The sequence below is a fragment of the Anopheles funestus genome, chromosome 2RL (genome assembly GCF_943734845.2).
Source record: "Anopheles funestus chromosome 2RL, idAnoFuneDA-416_04, whole genome shotgun sequence".
Classification (NCBI taxonomy): domain Eukaryota; kingdom Metazoa; phylum Arthropoda; class Insecta; order Diptera; family Culicidae; genus Anopheles; species Anopheles funestus.
In genome coordinates this window covers 87080158-87099894 of record NC_064598.1, presented here as the reverse complement: position 1 = coordinate 87099894, position 19737 = coordinate 87080158, and the positions used below count along the sequence as shown (strand labels likewise).

At 32.7% G+C, this 19737-nt stretch overlaps 1 long non-coding RNA gene across 2 annotated transcripts; it reads right to left on the bottom strand.

The window, feature by feature from the left end:
* Window positions 1-1491: 1491 nt before the first annotated feature.
* On the bottom strand, window positions 1492-19390 carry LOC125775200 (uncharacterized). Of its 2 annotated transcripts, XR_007421148.1 has the most exons (4): window positions 13012-13544; window positions 12340-12488; window positions 10389-10578; window positions 1492-2326 (listed from the first exon to the last, which is right to left on the bottom strand). It is a non-coding gene; the product is annotated as an uncharacterized LOC125775200 (long non-coding RNA). The 2 variants fall into 2 exon arrangements; XR_007421149.1 differs by lacking the exons at window positions 12340-12488; window positions 13012-13544 and adding an exon at window positions 18448-19390.
* Window positions 19391-19737: the final 347 nt, after the last annotated feature.

Here is a 19737-nt window from a genome sequence, read left to right as displayed (position 1 = left end):
ATGTTTTAAACAAAAAAGGAATAAAATATTATGAAAAAATTGAAAATTTTTTCAAAGTTGAAAATTTCATTAGGCTCATTTTTCCACCAAGTTTTGCCTATAACTCGGGCGGTATCTAACGGATCGCCAATCTTTAAAATGTGGTCGATAGATGGCATCAAGGGCTACATTTTCTTCTTGGACGGCCATGCCCTCAGATGTCTGTGCCAGAAGTTATTCGAGGAACCAAGTTCCTTACCCTGTTTGAGAAAATGTAAAATTTTCCTCATTTTTCCACCAAGTTTTGCCTATAACTCGGGCGGTATCTAACGGATCGCCAATCTTTAAAATGTGGTCGATAGATGGCATCAAGGGCTACATTTTCTTCTTGGACGGCCATGCCCTCAGATGTCTGTGCCAGAAGTTATTCGAGGAACCAAGTTCCATACCCTGTTTGAGAAAATGTAAAATTTTACTCATTTCTGCATCAAGTTTTGCCTATAACTCGGGCGGTATCTAACGGATCGCCAATCTTTAAAATGTGGTCGATAGATGACATCAAGGGCTACATTTTCTTCTTAGACGGCAATGCCCTCAGATGTCTGTGCCAGAAGTTATTCGAGGAACCAAGTTCCATACCCTGTTTGAGAAAATGTAAAATTTTACTCATTTCTGCATCAAGTTTTGCCTATAACTCGGGCGGTATCCAACGGATCGCCAATCTTTAACCTGTGGTCGATAGATGACATCAAGGGCTACATTTTCTTCTTGGACGGCCATGCCCTCAGATGTCTGTGCCAGAAGTTATTCGAGGAACCAAGTTCCATACCCTGTTTGAGAAAATGTAAAATTTTACTCATTTTTCCACCAAGTTTTGCCTATAACTCGGGCGGTATCCAACGGATCGCCAATCTTTAAAATGTGGTCGATAGATGGCATCAAGGGCTACATTTTCTTCTTGGACGGCCATGCCCTCAGATGTATGTGTCAGAAGTTATTCGAGGAACCAAGTTCCATACCCTGTTTGAGAAAATGTAAAATTTTCCTCATTTTTCTGCAATTCAGCAAAATTTATAAATGTGATATAATTTATTGCGAATTTGTTGCAATATGTTTCTTTTCACTCAAATAATGCTTTAAATTAAAAAAAGAATAAAAAATCAGAAAAAAAATTTAAAAAAATTTTTAACTCGAAAAAATCATAAGGCTTACCCCTTACGATTTTTTTGGGAAATTTTGCAAAAAAATTTAAATTGATTTATTTTAATGCCAATTGGTTGCAATAAGTTTCTTTTCACTCAAATAATGTTTTAAACAAAAAAAGAATAAAATATTATGAAAAAATTGAAAATTTTTTCAGGGTTGAAAATTTCATTAGGCTCATTTTTTCACCAAGTTTTACCTATAACTCGGTCGGTATTCAACGGATCGCCAATCTTTAAAATGTGGTCGATAGATGGCATCAAGGGCTACATTTTCTTCTTGAACGGCCATGCCCTCGGATGTCCGTGCCAGAAGTTATTCGAGGAACCAAGTTCCATACCCTGTTTGAGAAAATGTAAAATTTTCCTCATTTTTCCACCAAGTTTTGCCTATAACTCGGGCGGTATCTAACGGATCGCCAATCTTTAAAATGTGGTCGATAGATGGCATCAAGGGCTACATTTTCTTCTTGGACGGCCATGCCCTCAGATGTCTGTGCCAGAAGTTATTCGAGGAACCAAGTTCCATACCCTGTTTGAGAAAATGTAAAATTTTACTCATTTCTGCATCAAGTTTTGCCTATAACTCGGGCGGTATCTAACGGATCGCCAATCTTTAAAATGTGGTCGATAGATGGCATCAAGGGCTACATTTTCTTCTTGGACGGCCATGCCCTCAGATGTCTGTGCCAGAAGTTATTCGAGGAACCAAGTTCCTTACCCTGTTTGAGAAAATGTAAAATTTTCCTCATTTTTGAACAATTTAGCAAAATTTATAAATGTGATATATTTTAATGCGAATTTGTTGCAATATGTTTCTTTTCACTCAAATAATGCTTTAAATTAAAAAAAGAATAAAAAATCAGAAAAAAATTTTAAAAAAATTTTTTACTCGAAAAAATCATAAGGCTTACCCCTTACGATTTTTTTGGGAAATTTTGCAAAAAAATTTAAATTGATTTATTTTAATGCCAATTGGTTGCAATAAGTTTCTTTTCACTCAAATAATGTTTTAAACAAAAAAAGAATAAAATATTATGAAAAAATTGAAAAAATTTTCTAAGTTGAAAATTTCATTAGGCTCATTTTTTCACCAAGTTTTACCTATAACTCGGGCGGTATCTAACGGATCGCCAATCTTTAACCTGTGGTCGATAGACGGCACCAATGGCTACATTTTCTTCTTGGACGGCCATGCCCTCAGATGTCTGTGCCAGAAGTTATTCGAGGAACCAAGTTCCTTACCCTGTTTGAGAAAATGTAAAATTTTTCTCATTTTTCCATCAAGTTTTGCTATAACTCGGGCGGTATCTAACGGATCGCCAATCTTTAAAATGTGGTCGATAGATGGCATCAATGGCTACATTTTCTTTTTGGACGGCCATGCTCTCAGATCTCTGTACCAGAAGTTATTCGAGGAACCAAGTTCCTTACCCTGTTTGAGAAAATGTAAAATTTTCCTCATTTTTCCACCAAGTTTTGCCTATAACTCGGTCGGTATTCAACGGATCGCCAATCTTTAACCTGTGCTCGATAGATGGCATCAAGGGCTACATTTTCTTCTTGGACGGCCATGCTCTCAGATGTCTGTGCCAGAAGTTATTCGAGGAACCAAGTTCCATACCCTGTTTGAGAAAATGTAAAATTTTCCTCATTTTTCCACCAAGTTTTGCCTATAACTCGGGCGGTATCCAACGGATCGCCAATCTTTAAAATGTGGTCGATAGATGGCATCAATGGCTACATTTTCTTCTTGGACGGCCATGCCCTCAGATGTCTGTGCCAGAAGTTATTCGAGGAACCAAGTTCCTTACCCTGTTTGAGAAAATGTAAAATTTTCCTCATTTTTGAACAATTTAGCAAAATTTATAAATGTGATATATTTTAATGCGAATTTGTTGCAATATGTTTCTTTTCACTCAAATAATGCTTTAAATTAAAAAAAGAATAAAAAATCAGAAAAAAATTTAAAAAAAATTTTTAACTCGAAAAAATCATAAGGCTTACCCCTTACGATTTTTTTGGGAAATTTTGCAAAAAAATTTAAATTGATTTATTTTAATGCCAATTGGTTGCAATAAGTTTCTTTTCACTCAAATAATGTTTTAAACAAAAAAAGAATAAAATATTATGAAAAAATTGAAAAATTTTTCAAAGTTGAAAATTTCATTAGGCTCATTTTTTCACCAAGTTTTACCTATAACTCGGTCGGTATTCAACGGATCGCCAATCTTTAACCTGTGGTCGATAGATGGCACCAATGGCTACATTTTCTTCTTGAACGGCCATGCCCTCAGATGTCCGTGCCAGAAGTTATTCGAGGAACCAAGTTCCATACCCTGTTTGAGAAAATGTAAAATTTTCCTCATTTTTCCACCAAGTTTTGCCTATAACTCGGGCGGTATCTAACGGATCGCCAATCTTTAAAATGTGGTCGATAGATGGCATCAATGGCTACATTTTTTTTTGGGATTGCCATGCTCTCAGATCTCTGTACCAGAAGTTATTCGAGGAACCAAGTTCCTTACCCTGTTTGAGAAAATGTAAATTTCTCATTTTTCCACCAAGTTTTACCTATAACTCGGTCGGTATTCAAAGGATCGCCAATCTTTAACCTGTGCTCGATAGATGGCATCAAGGGCTGCATTTTCTTCTTGGACGGCCATGCTCTCAGATGTCTGTGCCAGAAGTTATTCGAGGAACCAAGTTCCATACCCTGTTTGAGAAAATATAAAATTTTCCTCATTTTTCCACCAAGTTTTGCCTATAACTCGGGCGGTATCCAACGGATCGCCAATCTTTAAAATGTGGTCGATAGATGGCATCAATGGCTACATTTTCTTCTTGGACGGCCATGCCCTCAGATGTCTGTGCCAGAAGTTATTCGAGGAACCAAGTTCCTTACCCTGTTTGAGAAAATGTAAAATTTTCCTCATTTTTGAACAATTTAGCAAAATTTATAAATGTGATATATTTTAATGCGAATTTGTTGCAATATGTTTCTTTTCACTCAAATAATGCTTTAAATTAAAAAAAGAATAAAAAATCAGAAAAAAATTTAAAAAAAATTTTTAACTCGAAAAAATCATAAGGCTTACCCCTTACGATTTTTTTGGGAAATTTTGCAAAAAAATTTAAATTGATTTATTTTAATGCCAATTGGTTGCAATAAGTTTCTTTTCACTCAAATAATGTTTTAAACAAAAAAGGAATAAAATATTATGAAAAAATTGAAAATTTTTTCAAAGTTGAAAATTTCATTAGGCTCATTTTTCCACCAAGTTTTGCCTATAACTCGGGCGGTATCTAACGGATCGCCAATCTTTAAAATGTGGTCGATAGATGGCATCAAGGGCTACATTTTCTTCTTGGACGGCCATGCCCTCAGATGTCTGTGCCAGAAGTTATTCGAGGAACCAAGTTCCTTACCCTGTTTGAGAAAATGTAAAATTTTCCTCATTTTTGAACAATTTAGCAAAATTTATAAATGTGATATATTTTAATGCGAATTTGTTGCAATAAGTTTCTTTTCACTCAAATAATGCTTTAAATTAAAAAAAGAATAAAAAATCAGAAAAAAATTTTAAAAAAATTTTTGACTCGAAAAAATCATAAGGCTTACCCCTTACGATTTTTTTGGAAAATTTTCCAAAAAAAATTAAATTGATTTATTTGAATGCCAATTGGTTGCAATAAGTTTCTTTTCACTCAAATAATGTTTTAAACAAAAAAAGAATAAAATATTATGAAAAAATTGAAAATTTTTTCAAAGTTGAAAATTTCATTAGGCTCATTTTTTCACCAAGTTTTACCTATAACTCGGTCGGTATTCAACGGATCGCCAATCTTTAAAATGTGGTCGATAGATGGCATCAAGGGCTACATTTTCTTCTTGGACGGCCATGCCCTCAGATGTCCGTGCCAGAAGTTATTCGAGGAACCAAGTTCCATACCCTGTTTGAGAAAATGTAAAATTTTCCTCATTTTTCCACCAAGTTTTGCCTATAACTCGAGCGGTATTCAACGGATCGCCAATCTTTAAAATGTGGTCGATAGATGGCATCAAGGGCTACATTTTCTTCTTGGACGGCCATGCCCTCAGATGTCTGTGCCAGAAGTTATTCGAGGAACCAAGTTCCATACCCTGTTTGAGAAAATGTAAAATTTTACTCATTTCTGCATCAAGTTTTGCCTATAACTCGGGCGGTATCTAACGGATCGCCAATCTTTAACCTGTGCTCGATAGATGGCATCATGGGCTACATTTTCTTCTTGGACGGCCATGCCCTCAGATGTCTGTGCCAGAAGTTATTCGAGGAACCAAGTTCCTTACCCTGTTTGAGAAAATGTAAAATTTTCCTCATTTTTGAACAATTTAGCAAAATTTATAAATGTGATATATTTTAATGCGAATTTGTTGCAATATGTTTCTTTTCACTCAAATAATGCTTTAAATTAAAAAAAGAATAAAAAATCAGAAAAAAATTTTAAAAAAATTTTTTACTCGAAAAAATCATAAGGCTTACCCCTTACGATTTTTTTGGGAAATTTTGCAAAAAAATTTAAATTGATTTATTTTAATGCCAATTGGTTGCAATAAGTTTCTTTTCACTCAAATAATGTTTTAAACAAAAAAAGAATAAAATATTATGAAAAAATTGAAAAATTTTGAAAAGTTGAAAATTTCATTAGGCTCATTTTTTCACCAAGTTTTACCTATAACTCGGTCGGTATTCAACGGATCGCCAATCTTTAACCTGTGGTCGATAGATGGCACCAATGGCTACATTTTCTTCTTGGACGGCCATGCCCTCAGATGTCTGTGCCAGAAGTTATTCGAGGAACCAAGTTCCATACCCTGTTTGAGAAAATGTAAAATTTTCCTCATTTTTCCACCAAGTTTTGCCTATAACTCGGTCGGTATCTAACGGATCGCTAATCTTTAAAATGTGGTCGATAGATGGCATCAAGGGCTACATTTTCTTCTTGGACGGCCATGCCCTCAGATGTCTGTGCCAGAAGTTATTCGAGGAACCAAGTTCCTTACCCTGTTTGAGAAAATGTAAAATTTTCCTCATTTTTGAACAATTTAGCAAAATTTATAAATGTGATATATTTTAATGCGAATTTGTTGCAATAAGTTGCTTTTCACTCAAATAATGCTTTAAATTAAAAAAAGAATAAAAAATCAGAAAAAAATTTTAAAAAAATTTTTTACTCGAAAAAATCATAAGGCTTACCCCTTACGATTTTTTTGGGAAATTTTGCAAAAAAAATTAAATTGATTTATTTGAATGCCAATTGGTTGCAATAAGTTTCTTTTCACTCAAATAATGTTTTAAACAAAAAAGGAATAAAATATTATGAAAAAATTGAAAAATTTTAAAAAGTTGAAAATTTCATTAGGCTCATTTTTTCACCAAGTTTAACCTATAACTCGAGCGGTATCTAACGGATCGCCAATCTTTAAAATGTGGTCGATAGATGGCACCAATGGCTACATTTTCTTCTTGGACGGCCATGCCCTCAGATGTCTGTGCCAGAAGTTATTCGAGGAACCAAGTTCCATACCCTGTTTGAGAAAATGTAAAATTTTCCTCATTTTTCCACCAAGTTTTGCCTATAACTCGAGCGGTATCTAACGGATCGCCAATCTTTAAAATGTGGTCGATAGATGGCATCAAGGGCTACATTTTCTTCTTGGACGGCCATGCCCTCAGATGTCTGTGCCAGAAGTTATTCGAGGAACCAAGTTCCATACCCTGTTTGAGAAAATGTAAAATTTTACTCATTTCTGCATCAAGTTTTGCCTATAACTCGGGCGGTATCTAACGGATCACCAATCTTTAAAATGTGGTCGATAGATGGCATCAAGGGCTACATTTTCTTCTTGGACGGCCATGCCCTCAGATGTCTGTGCCAGAAGTTATTCGAGGAACCAAGTTCCTTACCCTGTTTGAGAAAATGTAAAATTTTCCTCATTTTTGAACAATTTAGCAAAATTTATAAATGTGATATATTTTAATGCGAATTTGTTGCAATATGTTTCTTTTCACTCAAATAATGCTTTAAATTAAAAAAAGAATAAAAAATCAGAAAAAAAATTTAAAAAAATTTTTTACTCGAAAAAATCATAAGGCTTACCCCTTACGATTTTTTGGGAAATTTTGCAAAAAAAATTAAATTGATTTATTTGAATGCCAATTGGTTGCAATAAGTTTCTTTTCACTCAAATAATGTTTTAAACAAAAAAAGAATAAAATATTATGAAAAAATTGAAATTTTTTTCAAAGTTGAAAATTTCATTAGGCTCATTTTTTCACCAAGTTTTACCTATAACTCGGTCGGTATTCAACGGATCGCCAATCTTTAACCTGTGGTCGATAGATGGCATCAAGGGCTACATTTTCTTCTTGAACGGCCATGCCCTCAGATGTCTGTGCGAGAAGTTATTCGAGGAACAAAATTTTTTGGGAAATTTTGCAAAAAAATTTAAATTGATTTATTTGAATGCCAATTGGTTGCAATAAGTTTCTTTTCACTCAAATAATGTTTTAAACAAAAAAAGAATAAAATATTATGAAAAAATTGAAAATTTTTTCAAAGTTGAAAATTTCATTAGGCTCATTTTTTCACCAAGTTTTACCTATAACTCGGTCGGTATTCAACGGATCGCCAATCTTTAAAATGTGGTCGATAGATGGCATCAAGGGCTACATTTTCTTCTTGGACGGCCATGCCCTCAGATGTCCGTGCCAGAAGTTATTCGAGGAACCAAGTTCCATACCCTGTTTGAGAAAATGTAAAATTTTCCTCATTTTTCCACCAAGTTTTGCCTATAACTCGGGCGGTATCCAACGGATCGCCAATCTTTAAAATGTGGTCGATAGATGGCATCAAGGGCTACATTTTCTTCTTGGACGGCCATGCCCTCAGATGTCTGTGCCAGAAGTTATTCGAGGAACCAAGTTCCATACCCTGTTTGAGAAAATGTAAAATTTTCCTCATTTCTGCATCAAGTTTTGCCTATAACTCGGGCGGTATCTAACGGATCGCCAATCTTTAAAATGTGGTCGATAGATGGCATCAAGGGCTACATTTTCTTCTTGGACGGCCATGCTCTCAGATGTCTGTGCCAGAAGTTATTCGAGGAACCAAGTTCCATACCCTGTTTGAGCAAATGTAAAATTTTCCTCATTTTTCCACCAAGTTTTGCCTATAACTCGGGCGGTATCTAACGGATCGCCAATCTTTAAAATGTGGTCGATAGATGGCATCAAGGGCTACATTTTCTTCTTGGACGGCCATGCCCTCAGATGTCTGTGCCGAAGTTATTCGAGGAACCAAGTTCCTTACCCTGTTTGAGAAAATGTAAAATTTTCCTCATTTTTGAACGATTTAGCAAAATTTATAAATGTGATATATTTTAATGCGAATTTGTTGCAATATGTTTCTTTTCACTCAAATAATGCTTTAAATTAAAAAAAGAATAAAAAATCAGAAAAAAATTTTAAAAAAATTTTTTACTTGAAAAAATCATAAGGCTTACCCCTTACGATTTTTTTGGGAAATTTTGCAAAAAAATTTAAATTGATTTATTTGAATGCCAATTGGTTGCAATAAGTTTCTTTTCACTCAAATAATGTTTTAAACAGAAAAAGAGTAAAATATTATGAAAAAATTGAAAATTTTTTCAAAGTTGAAAATTTCATTAGGCTCATTTTTTCACCAAGTTTTACCTATAACTCGGTCGGTATTCAACGGATCGCCAATCTTTAACCTGTGGTCGATAGATGGCATCAAGGGCTACATTTTCTTCTTGGACGGCCATGCCCTCAGATGTCTGTGCCAGAAGTTATTCGAGGAACCAAGTTCCTTACCCTGTTTGAGAAAATGTAAAATTTTCCTCATTTTTGAACAATTTAGCAAAATTTATAAATGTGATATATTTGAATGCGAATTTGTTGCAATAAGTTGCTTTTCACTCAAATAATGCTTTAAATTAAAAAAAGAATAAAAAATCAGAAAAAAATTTTAAAAAAATTTTTTACTCGAAAAAATCATAAGGCTTACCCCTTACGATTTTTTTGGGAAATTTTGCAAAAAAAATTAAATTGATTTATTTTAATGCCAATTGGTTGCAATAAGTTTCTTTTCACTCAAATAATGTTTTAAACAAAAAAGGAATAAAATATTATGAAAAAATTGAAAAATTTTAAAAAGTTGAAAATTTTATTAGGCTCATTTTTTCACCAAGTTTAACCTATAACTCGAGCGGTATCTAACGGATCGCTAATCTTTGAAATGTGGTCGATAGATGGCACCAATGGCTACATTTTCTTCTTGGACGGCCATGCCCTCAGATGTCTGTGCCAGAAGTTATTCGAGGAACCAAGTTCCATACCCTGTTTGAGAAAATGTAAAATTTTCCTCATTTTTGCACCAAATTTTGCCTATAACTCGAGCGGTATCTAACGGATCGCCAATCTTTAAAATGTGGTCGATAGATGGCATCAAGGGCTACATTTTCTTCTTGGACGGCCATGCCCTCAGATGTCTGTGCCGAAGTTATTCGAGGAACCAAGTTCCATACCCTGTTTGAGAAAATGTAAAATTTTACTCAATTCTGCATCAAGTTTTGCCTATAACTCGGGCGGTATCTAACGGATCGCCAATCTTTAAAATGTGGTCGATAGATGGCATCAAGGGCTACATTTTCTTCTTGGACGGCCATGCCCTCAGATGTCTGTGCCAGAAGTTATTCGAGGAACCAAGTTCCTTACCCTGTTTGAGAAAATGTAAAATTTTTCTCATTTTTGAACAATTTAGCAAAATTTATAAATGTGATATATTTTAATGCGAATTTGTTGCAATATGTTTCTTTTCACTCAAATAATGCTTTAAATTAAAAAAAGAATAAAAAATCAGAAAAAAATTTAAAAAAATTTTTTTACTCGAAAAAATCATAAGGCTTACCCCTTACGATTTTTTTGGGAAATTTTGCAAAAAAATTTAAATTGATTTATTTGAATGCCAATTGGTTGCAATAAGTTTCTTTTCACTCAAATAATGTTTTAAACAAAAAAAGAATAAAATATTATGAAAAAATTGAAAAATTTTGAAAAGTTGAAAATTTCATTAGGCTCATTTTTTCACCAAGTTTTACCTATAACTCGGTCGGTATTCAACGGATCGCCAATCTTTAACCTGTGGTCGATAGATGGCACCAATGGCTACATTTTCTTCTTGGACGGCCATGCCCTCAGATGTCTGTGCCAGAAGTTATTCGAGGAACCAAGTTCCATACCCTGTTTGAGAAAATGTAAAATTTTCCTCATTTTTCCACCAAGTTTTGCCTATAACTCGGGCGGTATCTAACGGATCGCCAATCTTTAACCTGTGGTCGATAGATGGCATCAAGGGCTACATTTTCTTCTAGGACGGCCATGCCCTCAGATGTCTGTGCCAGAAGTTATTCGAGGAACCAAGTTCCTTACCCTGTTTGAGAAAATGTAAAATTTTCCTCATTTTTGAACGATTTAGCAAAATTTATAAATGTGATATATTTTAATGCGAATTTGTTGCAATAAGTTTCTTTTCACTCAAATAATGCTTTAAATTAAAAAAAGAATAAAAAATCAGAAAAAAATTTTAAAAAAAAATTTAACTTGAAAAAATCATAAGGCTTACCCCTTACGATTTTTTTGGGAAATTTTGCAAAAAAATTTAAATTGATTTATTTTAATGCCAATTGGTTGCAATAAGTTTCTTTTCACTCAAATAATGTTTTAAACAAAAAAAGAATAAAATATTATGAAAAAATTGAAAATTTTTTCAAAGTTGAAAATTTCATTAGGCTCATTTTTTCACCAAGTTTTACCTATAACTCGGTCGGTATTCAACGGATCGCCAATCTTTAACCTGTGGTCGATAGATGGCATCAAGGGCTACATTTTCTTCTTGAACGGCCATGCCCTCAGATGTCTGTGCCAGAAGTTATTCGAGGAACCAAGTTCCTTACCCTGTTTGAGAAAATGTAAAATTTTCCTCATTTTTGAACAATTTAGCAAAATTTATAAATGTGATATATTTTAATGCGAATTTGTTGCAATAAGTTGCTTTTCACTCAAATAATGCTTTAAATTAAAAAAAGAATAAAAAATCAGAAAAAAATTTTAAAAAAATTTTTTACTCGAAAAAATCATAAGGCTTACCCCTTACGATTTTTTTGGGAAATTTTGCAAAAAAAATTAAATTGATTTATTTGAATGCCAATTGGTTGCAATAAGTTTCTTTTCACTCAAATAATGTTTTAAACAAAAAAAGAATAAAATATTATGAAAAAATTGAAAAATTTTAAAAAGTTGAAAATTTCATTAGGCTCATTTTTTCACCAAGTTTTACCTATAACTCGGGCGGTATCTAACGGATCGCCAATCTTTAAAATGTGGTCGATAGATGGCACCAATGGCTACATTTTCTTCTTGGACGGCCATGCCCTCAGATGTCTGTGCCAGAAGTTATTCGAGGAACCAAGTTCCATACCCTGTTTGAGAAAATGTAAAATTTTCCTCATTTTTTCACCAAGTTTTGCCTATAACTCGGTCGGTATCTAACGGATCGCCAATCTTTAACCTGTGGTAGATAGATGGCATCAAGGGCTACATTTTCTTCTTGGACGGCCATGCCCTCAGATGTCTGTGCCAGAAGTTATTCGAGGAACCAAGTTCCTTACCCTGTTTGAGAAAATGTAAAATTTTCCTCATTTTTGAACAATTTAGCAAAATTTATAAATGTGATATATTTTAATGCGAATTTGTTGCAATAAGTTTCTTTTCACTCAAATAATGCTTTAAATTAAAAAAAGAATAAAAAATCAGAAAAAAATTTTAAAAAAATTTTTGACTCGAAAAAATCATAAGGCTTACCCCTTACGATTTTTTGGGAAATTTTCCAAAAAAAATTAAATTGATTTATTTGAATGCCAATTGGTTGCAATAAGTTTCTTTTCACTCAAATAATGTTTTAAACAAAAAAAAAATAAAATATTATGAAAAAATTGAAAATTTTTTCAAAGTTGAAAATTTCATTAGGCTCATTTTTTCACCAAGTTTTACCTATAACTCGGTCGGTATTCAACGGATCGCCAATCTTTAACCTGTGGTCGATAGATGGCATCAAGGGCTACATTTTCTTCTTGGACGGCCATGCTCTCAGATGTCTGTGCCAGAAGTTATTCGAGGAACCAAGTTCCATACCCTGTTTGAGCAAATGTAAAATTTTCCTCATTTTTCCACCAAGTTTTGCCTATAACTCGGGCGGTATCTAACGGATCGCCAATCTTTAAAATATGGTCAATAGATGGCACCAATGGCTACATTTTCTTCTTGAGCGGCCTTGCCTTCAGATGTCTGTGCCAGAAGTTATTCGAGGAACCAAGTTCCATACCCTGTTTGAGAAAATGTAAAATTTTCCTCATTTTTGAACAATTTAGCAAAATTTATAAATGTGATATATTTTAATGCGAATTTGTTGCAATAAGTTGCTTTTCACTCAAATAATGCTTTAAATTAAAAAAAGAATAAAAAATCAGAAAAAAATTTTAAAAAAATTTTTTACTCGAAAAAATCATAAGGCTTACCCCTTACGATTTTTTTGGGAAATTTTGCAAAAAAATTAAATTGATTTATTTGAATGCCAATTGGTTGCAATAAGTTTCTTTTCACTCAAATAATGTTTTAAACAAAAAAAGAATAAAATATTATGAAAAAATTGAAAAATTTTAAAAAGTTGAAAATTTCATTAGGCTCATTTTTTCACCAAGTTTTACCTATAACTCGGGCGGTATCTAACGGATCGCCAATCTTTAAAATGTGGTCGATAGATGGCACCAATGGCTACATTTTCTTCTTGGACGGCCATGCCCTCAGATGTCTGTGCCAGAAGTTATTCGAGGAACCAAGTTCCATACCCTGTTTGAGAAAATGTAAAATTTTCCTCATTTTTTCACCAAGTTTTGCCTATAACTCGGTCGGTATCTAACGGATCGCCAATCTTTAACCTGTGGTAGATAGATGGCATCAAGGGCTACATTTTCTTCTTGGACGGCCATGCCCTCAGATGTCTGTGCCAGAAGTTATTCGAGGAACCAAGTTCCTTACCCTGTTTGAGAAAATGTAAAATTTTCCTCATTTTTGAACAATTTAGCAAAATTTATAAATGTGATATATTTTAATGCGAATTTGTTGCAATAAGTTTCTTTTCACTCAAATAATGCTTTAAATTAAAAAAAGAATAAAAAATCAGAAAAAAATTTTAAAAAAATTTTTGACTCGAAAAAATCATAAGGCTTACCCCTTACGATTTTTTGGGAAATTTTCCAAAAAAATTTAAATTGATTTATTTGAATGCCAATTGGTTGCAATAAGTTTCTTTTCACTCAAATAATGTTTTAAACAAAAAAAAAATAAAATATTATGAAAAAATTGTAAATTTTTTCAAAGTTGAAAATTTCATTAGGCTCATTTTTTCACCAAGTTTTACCTATAACTCGGTCGGTATTCAACGGATCGCCAATCTTTAACCTGTGGTCGATAGATGGCATCAAGGGCTACATTTTCTTCTTGGACGGTCATGCTCTCAGATGTCTGTGCCAGAAGTTATTCGAGGAACCAAGTTCCATACCCTGTTTGAGCAAATGTAAAATTTTCCTCGTTTTTCCACCAAGTTTTGCCTATAACTCGGGCGGTATCTAACGGATCGCCAATCTTTAAAATATGGTCAATAGATGGCACCAATGGCTACATTTTCTTCTTGAGCGGCCTTGCCTTCAGATGTCTGTGCCAGAAGTTATTCGAGGAACCAAGTTCCATACCCTGTTTGAGAAAATGTAAAATTTTCCTCATTTTTGAACAATTTAGCAAAATTTATAAATGTGATATATTTTAATGCGAATTTGTTGCAATATGTTTCTTTTCACTCAAATAATGCTTTAAATTAAAAAAAGAATAAAAAATCAGAAAAAAATTTAAAAAAAATTTTTAACTCGAAAAAATCATAAGGCTTACCCCTTACGATTTTTTTGGGAAATTTTGCAAAAAAATTTAAATTGATTTATTTTAATGCCAATTGGTTGCAATAAGTTTCTTTTCACTCAAATAATGTTTTAAACAAAAAAGGAATAAAATATTATGAAAAAATTGAAAAATTTTGAAAAGTTGAAAATTTCATTAGGCTCATTTTTCCACCAAGTTTTGCCTATAACTCGGGCGGTATCTAACGGATCGCCAATCTTTAAAATGTGGTCGATAGATGGCATCAAGGGCTACATTTTCTTCTTGGACGGCCATGCCCTCAGATGTCTGTGCCAGAAGTTATTCGAGGAACCAAGTTCCTTACCCTGTTTGAGAAAATGTAAAATTTTCCTCATTTTTGAACAATTTAGCAAAATTTATAAATGTGATATATTTTAATGCGAATTTGTTGCAATAAGTTTCTTTTCACTCAAATAATGCTTTAAATTAAAAAAAGAATAAAAAATCAGAAAAAAATTTTAAAAAAATTTTTGACTCGAAAAAAACATAAGGCTTACCCCTTACGATTTTTTTGGGAAATTTTGCAAAAAAAATTAAATTGATTTATTTGAATGCCAATTGGTTGCAATAAGTTTCTTTTCACTCAAATAATGTTTTAAACAAAAAAAGAATAAAATATTATGAAAAAATTGAAAATTTTTTCAGGGTTGAAAATTTCATTAGGCTCATTTTTTCACCAAGTTTTACCTATAACTCGGTCGGTATTCAACGGATCGCCAATCTTTAACCTGTGGTCGATAGATGGCATCAAGGGCTACATTTTCTTCTTGGACGGCCATGCCCTCAGATGTCTGTGCCAGAAGTTATTCGAGGAACCAAGTTCCATACCCTGTTTGAGAAAATGTAAAATTTTACTCATTTCTGCATCAAGTTTTGCCTATAACTCGGGCGGTATCTAACGGATCGCCAATCTTTAAAATGTGGTCGATAGATGGCATCAAGGGCTACATTTTCTTCTTGAACGGCCATGCCCTCAGATGTCTGTGCCAGAAGTTATTCGAGGAACCAAGTTCCTTACCCTGTTTGAGAAAATGTAAAATTTTCCTCATTTTTGAACAATTTAGCAAAATTTATAAATGTGATATATTTGAATGCGAATTTGTTGCAATAAGTTGCTTTTCACTCAAATAATGCTTTAAATTAAAAAAAGAATAAAAAATCAGAAAAAAATTTTAAAAAAATTTTTTACTCGAAAAAATCATAAGGCTTACCCCTTACGATTTTTTTGGGAAATTTTGCAAAAAAAATTAAATTGATTTATTTTAATGCCAATTGGTTGCAATAAGTTTCTTTTCACTCAAATAATGTTTTAAACAAAAAAAGAATAAAATATTATGAAAAAATTGAAAAATTTTAAAAAGTTGAAAATTTCATTAGGCTCATTTTTTCACCAAGTTTAACCTCTAACTCGGGCGGTATCTAACGGATCGCCAATCTTTAACCTGTGGTCGATAGATGGCACCAATGGCTACATTTTCTTCTTGGACGGCCATGCCCTCAGATGTCTGTGCCAGAAGTTATTCGAGGAACCAAGTTCCATACCCTGTTTGAGAAAATGTAAAATTTTACTCATTTTTCCACCAAGTTTTGCCTATAACTCGGGCGGTATCTAACGGATCGCCAATCTATAACCTGTGGTCGATAGATGGCATCAAGGGCTACATTTTCTTCTTGGACGGCCATGCCCTCAGATGTCTGTGCCAGAAGTTATTCGAGGAACCAAGTTCCTTACGCTGTTTGAGAAAATGTAAAATTTTCCTCATTTTTGAACGATTTAGCAAAATTTATAAATGTGATATATTTTAATGCGAATTTGTTGCAATAAGTTTCTTTTCACTCAAATAATGCTTTAAATTAAAAAAAGAATAAAAAATCAGAAAAAAAATTTTAAAAAAATTTTAACTTGAAAAAATCATAAGGCTTACCCCTTACGATTTTTTTGGGAAATTTTGCAAAAAAATTTAAATTGATTTATTTGAATGATAATTGGATTCCCTGTACTAACGAATATTAGTAAAAGTAAGCGGATCCAAATCCTAAGTTTGTTTGCAAACTACATCATCCACATTATTGGAAACAATAATGCTGTGATAGATGAAGAAGTCCTTAAATGTTCATTGTAACCTGTGTTTTTGTTTTTTTCCCCTTCTTTTTTGTTTCACCTATTTCTATTGTAAGCTAGTACATAAGTTAAATTTTCTCTTTCTTTTCTTTTTTAATAAACATTTTTACAAAAAAAAATTGGTTGCAATAAGTTTCTTTTCACTGAAATAATGTTTTAAACAAAAAAAGAATAAAATATTATGAAAAAATTGAAAATTTTTTCAAAGTTGAAAATTTCATTAGGCTCATTTTTTCACCAAGTTTTACCTATAACTCGGTCGGTATTCAACGGATCGCCAATCTTTAACCTGTGGTCGATAGATGGCATCAAGGGCTACATTTTCTTCTTGAACGGCCATGCCCTCAGATGTCTGTGCCAGAAGTTATTCGAGGAACCAAGTTCCTTACCCTGTTTGAGAAAATGTAAAATTTTCCTCATTTTTGAACAATTTAGCAAAATTTATAAATGTGATATATTTTAATGCGAATTTGTTGCAATAAGTTGCTTTTCACTCAAATAATGCTTTAAATTAAAAAAAGAATAAAAAATCAGAAAAAAATTTTAAAAAAATTTTTTACTCGAAAAAATCATAAGGCTTACCCCTTACGATTTTTTTGGGAAATTTTGCAAAAAAAATTAAATTGATTTATTTGAATGCCAATTGGTTGCAATAAGTTTCTTTTCACTCAAATAATGTTTTAAACAAAAAAAGAATAAAATATTATGAAAAAATTGAAAAATTTTAAAAAGTTGAAAATTTCATTAGGCTCATTTTTTCACCAAGTTTTACCTATAACTCGGGCGGTATCTAACGGATCGCCAATCTTTAACCTGTGGTCGATAGATGGCACCAATGGCTACATTTTCTTCTTGGACGGCCATGCCCTCAGATGTCTGTGCCAGAAGTTATTCGAGGAACCAAGTTCCATACCCTGTTTGAGAAAATGTAAAATTTTCCTCATTTTTTCACCAAGTTTTGCCTATAACTCGGGCGGTATCTAACGGATCGTCAATCTTTAAAATGTGGTCGATAGATGGCATCAATGGCTACATTTTCTTCTTGGACGGCCATGCCCTCAGATGTCTGTGCCAGAAGTTATTCGAGGAACCAAGTTCCTTACGCTGTTTGAGAAAATGTAAAATTTTCCTCATTTTTGAACGATTTAGCAAAATTTATAAATGTGATATATTTTAATGCGAATTTGTTGCAATATGTTTCTTTTCACTCAAATAATGCTTTAAATTAAAAAAAGAATAAAAAATCAGAAAAAAATTTTAAAAAAAATTTTTACTCGAAAAAATCATAAGGCTTACCCCTTACGATTTTTTTGGGAAATTTTGCAAAAAAATTTAAATTGATTTATTTTAATGCCAATTGGTTGCAATACGTTTCTTTTCACTCAAATAATGTTTTAAACAAAAAAGGAATAAAATATTATGAAAAAATTGAAAATTTTTAAAAAGTTGAAAATTTCATTAGGCTCATTTTTCCACCAAGTTTTGCCTATAACTCGGGCGGTATCTAACGGATCGCCAATCTTTAAAATGTGGTCGATAGATGGCATCAAGGGCTACATTTTCTTCTTGGACGGCCATGCCCTCAGATGTCTGTGCCGAAGTTATTCGAGGAACTAAGTTCCTTACCCTGTTTGAGAAAATGTAAAATTTTCCTCATTTTTGAACGATTTAGCAAAATTTATAAATGTGATATATTTTAATGCGAATTTGTTGCAATATGTTTCTTTTCACTCAAATAATGCTTTAAATTAAAAAAAGAATAAAAAATCAGAAAAAAATTTTAAAAAAATTTTTTACTCGAAAAAATCATAAGGCTTACCCCTTACGATTTTTTTGGGAAATTTTGCAAAAAAAATTAAATTGATTTATTTTAATGCCAATTGGTTGCAATAAGTTTCTTTTCACTCAAATAATGTTTTAAACAAAAAAAGAATAAAATATTATGAAAAAATTGAAAATTTTTTCAAAGTTGAAAATTTCATTAGGCTCATTTTTTCACCAAGTTTTACCTATAACTCGGTCGGTATTCAACGGATCGCCAATCTTTAACCTGTGGTCGATAGATGGCACCAATGGCTACATTTTCTTCTTGGACGGCCATGCCCTCAGATGTCTGTGCCAGAAGTTATTCGAGGAACCAAGTTCCTTACCCTGTTTGAGAAAATGTAAAATTTTCCTCATTTTTGAACAATTTAGCAAAATTTATAAATGTGATATATTTTAATGCGAATTTGTTGCAATAAGTTTCTTTTCACTCAAATAATGCTTTAAATTAAAAAAAGAATAAAAAATCAGAAAAAAATTTTAAAAAAATTTTTTACTCGAAAAAATCATAAGGCTTACCCCTTACGATTTTTTTGGGAAATTTTGCAAAAAAAATTAAATTGATTTATTTTAATGCCAATTGGTTGCAATAAGTTTCTTTTCACTCAAATAATGTTTTAAACAAAAAAAGAATAAAATATTATGAAAAAATTGAAAAATTTTAAAAAGTTGAAAATTTCATTAGGCTCATTTTTTCACCAAGTTTTACCTATAACTCGGTCGGTATTCAACGGATCGCCAATCTTTAAAATGTGGTCGATAGATGGCATCAAGGGCTACATTTTCTTCTTGGACGGCCATGCCCTCAGATGTCTGTGCCAGAAGTTATTCGAGGAACCAAGTTCCATACCCTGTTTGAGAAAATGTAAAATTTTCCTCATTTTTCCACCAAGTTTTGCCTATAACTCGGGCGGTATCTAACGGATCGCCAATCTTTAACCTGTGGTCGATAGATGGCATCAAGGGCTACATTTTCTTCTTGGACGGCCATGCTCTCAGATGTCTGTGCCAGAAGTTATTCGAGGAACCAAGTTCCATACCCTGTTTGAGCAAATGTAAAATTTTCCTCATTTTTCCACCAAGTTTTGCCTATAACTCGGGCGGTATCTAACGGATCGCCAATCTTTAAAATATGGTCAATAGATGGCACCAATGGCTACATTTTCTTCTTGAGCGGCCTTGCCCTCAGATGTCTGTGCCAGAAGTTATTCGAGGAACCAAGTTCCATACCCTGTTTGAGAAAATGTAAAATTTTCTTCATTTTTGAGTAATTTAGCAAAATTTATAAATGTGATATATTTTAATGCGAATTTATTGCAATAAGTTTCTTTTCTCTCAAATAACACTTTAAATTAAAAAAAGGAATAAAAAATCGGAAAAAAAATTTTAAAAAAATTTCAACTCGAAAATTTCATAAGGCTTACACCCCTTGCCATTTTTTTGAGAAATTTTGCAAAAAAAATTAAATTGATTTATTTTAATGCCAAATGGTTGCAATAATTTTCTTTTCACTTAT